Raw genomic sequence first — 8,669 nt, forward strand, 5'->3', positions numbered from 1 at the left:
GTGATCATAGAGGGGAGCGGTATGTGATCATAGAGGGGAGCGGTATGTGACCGTAGAGGGGAGCGGTATGTGACCGTAGAGGGGAGCGGTATGTGATCGTAGAGGGAAGCGGTATGTGATCGTAGAGGGGAGCGGTATGTGATCGTAGAGGGGAGCGGTATGTGATCGTAGAGGGGAGCGGTATGTGATCGTAGAGGGGAGCGGTATGTGATCGTAGAGGGGAGCGGTATGTGATCGTAGAGGGGAGCGGTATGTGACCGTAGAGGGGAGCGGTATGTGATCGTAGAGGGGAGCGGTATGTGATCGTAGAGGGGAGCGGTATGTGATCGTAGAGGGGAGCGGTATGTGATCGTAGAGGGGAGCGGTATGTGACCGTAGAGGGGAGCGGTATGTGACCGTAGAGGGGAGCGGTATGTGACCGTAGAGGGGAGCGGTATGTGACCGTAGAGGGGAGCGGTATGTGACCGTAGAGGGGAGCGGTGTGGGACCGTAGAGGGGAGCGGTGTGGGACCGTAGAGGGGAGCGGTGTGCGACCGTAGAGGGGAGCGGTGTGCGACCGTAGAGGGGAGCGGTGTGCGACCGTAGAGGGGAGCGGTATCTGATCAGATCGGCCCCTTGGGGTATCGTTTGGTATGTCACATGTGTCTGTAGAGGGTGGTCTGAAGCTGGAGACCCGCCATGAGGTCACCCAAAGACAGGAGCGATCTTCTAGAGACAATCCCTCTAATTTTAGAAAAATCTGATTAGTGACGGGGGGGTGACCGAACGAGCACCGAGGCCAGACCACACTGGACACACACTTTACCTCAGAGGTCTCAAACATGCGGCCCCCAGGCCCGTGCCCCTGTTCACAATCGCGGCCGGTGCAGGGGCCGCAGCCACTGTCTGCGCTTTGTCAGATGTTTGTTTTGCTGCGCGCTCAGTCCAGCGCTCTGTGCACAACTATTCCTCCAATGGAAACTGCCTGACCTCAGCTGCTCACCTCTGATTGGCGGACATCTACAGCTGCGTTGTAAATGTTGCGCACAGAGAGCTGGACTCTGCGCGTGCAACGTCGGCAAAACAATCGTCTGACATAAAGTGCAGACAGTGGTTACTGCCCCTGCACCGGCCGCGATAGTCACCGGGGGCACGGCCTGCAGACAGCAAGAAGCAGCCATGAGGGAACGCGGGACAGGGGAGAAGAATGGGTTTTGTTTGTGTGTGTGTGTGTGTATGTGTGTGTGTGTGTGTGTTCTGTGTGTGTGTGTGTGTTCTGTGTGTGTGTGTTCTGTGTGTGTGTGTTCTGTGTGTGTGTGTTCTGTGTGTGTGTGTGTGTTCTGTGTGTGTGTGTGTGTTCTGTGTGTGTGTGTGTGTTCTGTGTGTGTGTGTGTGTGTGTTCTGTGTGTGTGTGTGTGTTCTGTGTGTGTGTTCTGTGTGTGTGTGTGTGTTCTGTGTGTGTGTGTTCTGTGTGTGTGTGTTCTGTGTGTGTGTGTGTGTGTGTGTGTGTTCTGTGTGTGTGTGTGTGTTCTGTGTGTGTGTTCTGTGTGTGTGTGTGTGTTCTGTGTGTGTGTGTGTGTGTGTTCTGTGTGTGTGTGTTCTGTGTGTGTTCTGTGTGTGTGTGTGTGTGTGTTCTGTGTGTGTGTGTGTTCTGTGTGTGTGTGTTCTGTGTGTGTGTGTGTGTGTGTGTGTGTTCTGTGTGTGTGTGTGTGTGTGTGTGTTCTGTGTGTGTGTGTTCTGTGTGTGTGTGTGTGTGTGTTCTGTGTGTGTGTGTTCTGTGTGTGTTCTGTGTGTGTGTGTGTGTGTGTTCTGTGTGTGTGTGTGTTCTGTGTGTGTGTGTGTGTGTGTGTAGAATGGCACATTAACCCCTTAGTGACCCGTTATGTCATGGATCGTGTGAGGTTAATCCCTGCCTCCTACCGTGGGCGGGCGGTGGTGATCCGCGCACATATCAGCTGATTTCAACAGTGTGTGTGACCATTAACCCCTTACATCTTGCTGCCAAAATCTGGCAGCGAGATGTATATGCGGGCAGCCATTATGATGACTTACCCCCGCCCCCATAGGAACTCGCGTGACATGATCACGTGACTTCCGGTGGTTGCCATGGTAGCACGGGTGATGACGCCTGTAGCTAACATGAGTCACTTTCTCTCAGGCCTAAGACACACATCCGTGCCTCCGGTGCGTGTTTGGCAGTTTTTTCACGTACCGGCGGCACGGAGACACGTGGACCTATGTTTTCATTATTGTTTGGACACACGTAAGTATTTTGGAACGGAACGTGTGTCCATTCCGTACTTACGTGCGTCCGTGATTTTCTCACGCTGACGTGTCCACGTATTCTCCGGCAGCACGGGTGTCACACGGATGTAGTGTGGATGCGGTTCTGTGTGACGCGCGCCGGAGAAGCACGTGTCATTAATTTAAAAATAAAAAAACACATACTCCCCTCCATAAGCCCCGCAGATTCTACCGCTGCAAACTGTTCCTGCCAGCCGCCGCTCGTTATGAGCGTGTAAAGGAGGTGGGCATGCTGTCACGGGCGCTAATCTCCGCTGGGCCGGAAGCAGCATCAGCGGGGAGTGGGCGGGGCTGGAGCCGAAGAGCAGTACCCTGGACAGCAGCGCGGACCGCGTGAGTATGTAAATTACCTGTTCTCCGTGTGCTATAGCGGATAGCACGCGGAGAACACACATGGACCGCACGTACCCGAGACACGTACTTACCACACGCAACACGCAGGGAAAATACGTGTCTCGTGGCACATGCGTGTTGGAGGCCTCAGTGGCGGCATAGTGCCAGCATTGAAAGTAAAGCAGCATATGTGCAGATCTTAGCTCTGTAGCTGTCACCTGGAGATAGGGCAGAGCGATCAGACTGCTGATCCTTATAGTCGCATAAGAGACCTAGTAATATAAAAATAATAAATAAAAAACCTAAAAGTTCAAATCACCCCCTTTCGCCCCATTGCAAATGAAAGGGTTAAAAAAATAAAAAAATATACACATATTTGGTATTGCACCATTCAGAAATGCCCGATCTATCAAAATATAAAATCAATTAATCTGATCGGTAAACGGCGTAGCGGCAAAAAATGCCAAAATTACATTTTTTGGTCGCTGCAAATTTTGCACAAAATGCAATAACAGGCGATGATCAAAACGTAGCCTCTGCGCAAAACTGGTAACATTAGAAACGTCAGCTCGAGACGCAAAAAATAAGCAGTCACTGAGCCATAGATCTCGAAAAATGAGAATGCTACTGGTTTCGGAAAATGGCGCAAAACGTGCGCCACTTTTTTTTTTACAAATTGTGAATTTTTTTTTTAACCCCTTAGATACAAGTAAACCTATACATGTTTGGTGTCTACAAACTCGCACCGACCTCAGGTATCATACCCACACATCAGTTTTACCATATAGTGAACACTGGGAATAAAATGTCTTAAAAACTATTGTGCAATCACACTTTTTTTTGCCGTTTTTCCACACTTGAAATTTTTTTACTGTTTTCCAGTACACTTTAAGCAAAAATGTATGGTTTCACCTAAAACTACAACTCTGTCCCACAAAAAAAAAACAAGCCCTCATATGGCAAGATTGACGGAAAAATTAAAAGTTACGGCTCTCGGAAAAAAAACGGAAAACGCAAAACTCCTGGAGGGACATAACTACAAGCAGAGGACCAGGAAAGGGCACATTACTACGAGAAGAGGACCTGCATGGGCAGATTAGTAAAAGGAGACCGTGATGGGACACATTATTACAAGATGGGGACAAAGATGGGCACATTAATATAAGATGGGAACATTACTACAAGAGGACAAGGATGGGGAACATTACTATAGGATCTGGACAAGGTTGGGCACATTACTACAAGATGGGGACAAAGATAGAGAACATTACTATAGGAAGGGGGACAAGGCTGGGGACATTACTATGGGATGGGAACATTACTATAAAATGGGGGATAAGGTTGGGCAAATTACTACAAGATGGGGAACATTACTATAGGAAGGAGGACAAGGCTGGGGACATTACTATGGGATGGGAACATTACTATAAAATGGGGGATAAGGTTGGGCACATTACTACAAGATGGGGACAAAGATGGGAAACATTACTATGGGATGGGGACATTACTATGGGATGGGGACTAGGATGGGCACAGTACTACAGGATAGGGACATTACTACAAGGGGACAAGGGTGGGGAGCATTACTATAAGATGGGGACAAGGCTGGGGACATTGCTATAGGATGGGGACATTACTACAAGTTGGGGACAAGGATGAGCACATTACTGTAGGATGGGGCACAATACTACAAGGGGACAAGGATGGGCACATTACTGTAGGATGGGGCACAATACTACAAGGGGACAAGGATGGGCACATTACTGTAGGATGGGGCACAATACTACAAGGGGACAAGGATGGGCACATTACAACAAGATGGGGAACATTACTAAAAGATGTTGGCCAACATCTCTATATAGTGCTAATTGTAATGCGGGCTTTACACGTGACAATCTATCGTGCGATGCATCGTCGGGGTCACGGTTTTCGTGACGCACATCTGGCATCGTTCACGACGTCGTCTCGTGTGACACCTCCGAGCGACGGAGAATTGGTCACAAATCGTGAGTCGTGTACTCGTCGTTGTTTTAAAAAATCGTTTATTTAACATGGCGCCGGTTGTTCATCGTAACGATTAACACAGCTTAGCTGCGTCCCGCGGCACCCGCTGGCTATGCGGAAGGAAGAAGGTGGGCGGGATGTTTACGTCCCGCTCATTTCCGCCCCTCCGCTTCTATTGGCCGGCGGCCGTGTGACGTCGCTGTGACGCCGAACGTCCCTCCCCCTTCAGGAAGTGGATGTTCGCCGCCCACAGCGAGGTCGTCCGGGAGGTAAGTGCGTGTGACGGGGGTTAACGACTTTGTGCGACACGGGCAACTAATTGCCCGTGATGCACAAGTGACGGGGGCGGGTGCGATCACTCGAGCAATCGCACGATAGATCGTAACGTGTAAAGCCCGCATAAGACTATTAGTTACAAGAACGAGATAAAATGTTAAAAAAAATTAAAAATAAGGCATGACATTTTTTTTTTTTACCATCAAAAATGTTTGTTTGGTTTTTTTTTATATTTAAACAAAAAACGTGCACGTTTGCTATAATAAACAAGTGAAAAATGTTCAAAACCAGTGATCCAAAGGTGTTTGAAAAAAAAAAGAAAACGGTACCAATAAAAATGTCACTTTGTCCTGCAAAGAATGCGGCAAACCCAATTAATTTTTTTCCCTCTGTGCGGCCCATACATCCAGCCGAGTTTGAGACCCCTGGTTTACCTTATCCCGTACTGCCCTACTAATCATATATTTGGATATTTACATTGAGGTGTAGTACTATATCAAATTCCCAGAAAACACAGCTGTCATGTAAGGTTTTCAGTAGCAAAATCTCACATTTTTGAAGACGAGGTCTCATAATAACTAGTGATGAGCGGGCACTACCATGCTCGGGTGCTCTGTACTGGTAACTAGTGATGAGCGGGCACTACCATGCTCAGGTGCTCAGTACTCGTAACTAGTGATGAGCGGGCACTACCATGCTCGGGTGCTCTGTACTGGTAACTAGTGATGAGCGGGCACTACCATGCTTGGGTGCTCAGTACTGGTAACTAGTGATGAGCGGGCACTGCCATGCTCGGGTGCTCAGTACTGGTAACTAGTGATGAGCGGGCACTGCCATGCTCGGGTGCTCTGTACTCGTAACTAGTGATGAGCGGGCACTGCCATGCTCGGGTGCTCAGTACTCGTAACTAGTGATGAGCGGGCACTACCATGCTTGGGTGCTCTGTTCTCATAATTAGTGATGAGCGGGCACTACCATGCTCGGGTGCTCAGTACTGGTAACTAGTGATGAGCGGGCACTACCATGCTCGGGTGCTCTGTACTGGTAACTAGTGATGAGCGGGCACTGCCATGCTCGGGTGCTCAGTACTGGTAACTAGTGATGAGCGGGCACTGCCATGCTCGGGTGCTCAGTACTGGTAACTAGTGATGAGCGGGCACTACCATGCTCGGGTGCTCAGTACTCGTAACTAGTGATGAGCGGGCACTACCATGCTCGGGTGCTCAGTACTGGTAACTAGTGATGAGCGGGCACTACCATGCTCGGGTGCTCAGTACTGGTAACTAGTGATGAGCGAGCACTACCATGCTCGGGTGTTCAGTACTGGTAACTAGTGATGAGCGGGCACTACCATGCTCAGGTGCTCAGTACTGGTAACTAGTGATGAGCGGGCACTACCATGCTCGGGTGCTCAGTACTGGTAACTAGTGATGAGCGGGTGCTACCATGCTCGGGTGCTCAGTAGTGGTAACTAGTGATGAGCGGGCACTACCATGCTCAGGTGCTCAGTACTGGTAACTAGTGATGAGCGGGCACTACCATGCTCGGGTGCTCAGTACTGGTAACTAGTGATGAGCGGGCACTACCATGCTCGGGTGCTCAGTACTGGTAACTAGTGATGAGCGGGCACTACCATGCTCGGGTGCTCAGTACTGGTAACTAGTGATGAGCGGGCACTACCATGCTCGGGTGCTCAGTACTGGTAACTAGAGATGAGCGGGCACTACCATGCTCGGGTGCTCAGTACTGGTAACTAGTGATGAGCGGGCACTACCATGCTCGGGTGCTTGGTACTGGTAACTAGTGATGAGCGGGCACTACCATGCTCGGGTGCTCAGTACTGGTAACTAGTGATGAGCGGGCACTACCATGCTTGGGTGCTCGGTACTGGTAACTAGTGATGAGCGGGCACTACCATGCTCGGGTGCTCGGTACTGGTAACTAGTGATGAGCGGGCACTACCATGCTCGGGTGCTCGGTACTGGTAACTAGTGATGAGCGGGCACTACCATGCTCGGGTGCTCAGTACTGGTAACTAGTGATGAGCGGGCACTACCATGCTCGGGTGCTCAGTACTGGTAACTAGTGATGAGCGGGCACTACCATGCTCGGGTGCTCAGTACTGGTAACTAGTGATGAGCGGGCACTACCATGCTCGGGTGCTCGGTACTGGTAACTAGTGATGAGCGGGCACTACCATGCTCGGGGGCTCGGTACTCGTAACTAGTGATGAGCGGGCACTACCATGCTTGGGTGCTCAGTACTGGTAACTAGTGATGAGCGGGCACTACCATGCTCGGGTGCTCAGTACTGGTAACTAGTGATGAGCGGGCACTACCATGCTCGGGTGCTCAGTACTCGTAACTAGTGATGAGTGGGCACTACCATGCTCGGGTGCTCAGTACTGGTAACTAGTGATGAGTGAGCACTACCATGCTCGGGTGCTCAGTACTGGTAACTAGTGATGAGCGGGCACTACCATGCTCGGGTGCTCAGTACTGGTAACTAGTGATGAGCGGGCACTACCATGCTCAGGTGCTCAGTACTGGTAACTAGTGATGAGTGGGCACTACCATGCTCGGGTGCTCAGTACTGGTAACTAGTGATGAGCGGGCACTACCATGCTCGGGTGCTCAGTACTGGTAACTAGTGATGAGCGGGCACTACCATGCTCGGGTGCTCTGTACTGGTAACTAGTGATGAGCGGGCACTACCATGCTCGGGTGCTCAGTATATATAACCAAAACAAATTATACTAGGAGTGTTCGTGGAGAAGAGACCAAAAAACAGAAAGCATACTCCTAAAAACAATATTTATTAGAATAAAGTATTAAAAATGCTCAAAAATACAGAGCATAATAACTCTTATATTATAAAAGTAGTATACTGGTCACGTGAGGTGAGTGGGAGGACAAGAAGGGAAAAAACCAACTAGTGAGGAAAGGAGCACTGGTTATCTCAACGTTCAAAAATGAACTATAGGTAGCATGGCTCCGAATCTTATAATTGAAAATACGAATAGCCTATTGTCCTTAGGGATATATAAGGGGATGGTCTATCCCTCCCTTTTAACTACCTACCAGCGGAGGTGCACCATAAAGTGTTGGGTACCCCCCGCTCCTCGTCGGCTTTCCCTAAGCTGTCCCTTCGACCCGCAAGTCGCAAGAAAACCCACCACCAAGAATGGAAGGTGCACAATAGTCAACAGGTCATTATCATAATATGGTTACCTAGATGGATTGGTAACCCTGATGCAGCTTATCCTTTAAGATAAAAAAAGGTAAAGCAAAAAAGTCTTACTGTATAATATGTTTTGCATCAGATTTGGGAATCCATACACAATTCCTTAGTATGGTCCTCATATAATAGTAGCCAATTGTAACTGTACGTATGTATATTCATGCACAGTTAAACAAATGATATTAAATACCAATATACCGATGATGTATAATAATAACATATAATCCCAGCAGGGAACTTATCTGCTGGGATCACTGATAGCAAATCCCAAGCACTACCATGCTCGGGTGCTCGGTACTGGTAACTAGTGATGAGCGGGCACTACCATGCTCGGGTGCTCAGTACTGGTAACTAGTGATGAGCGGGCACTACCATGCTCGGGTGCTCTGTACTGGTAACTAGTGATGAGCGGGCACTACCATGCTCGGGTGCTCGGTACTGGTAACTAGTGATGAGCGGGCACTACCATGCTCGGGTGCTCTGTACTGGTAACTAGTGATGAGCGGGCACTACCATGCTCGGGTGCTCAGTAC

Source organism: Anomaloglossus baeobatrachus, chromosome 2 (assembly GCF_048569485.1).
Source record: "Anomaloglossus baeobatrachus isolate aAnoBae1 chromosome 2, aAnoBae1.hap1, whole genome shotgun sequence".
In the NCBI taxonomy this organism is placed as follows: Eukaryota; Metazoa; Chordata; class Amphibia; order Anura; family Aromobatidae; genus Anomaloglossus; species Anomaloglossus baeobatrachus.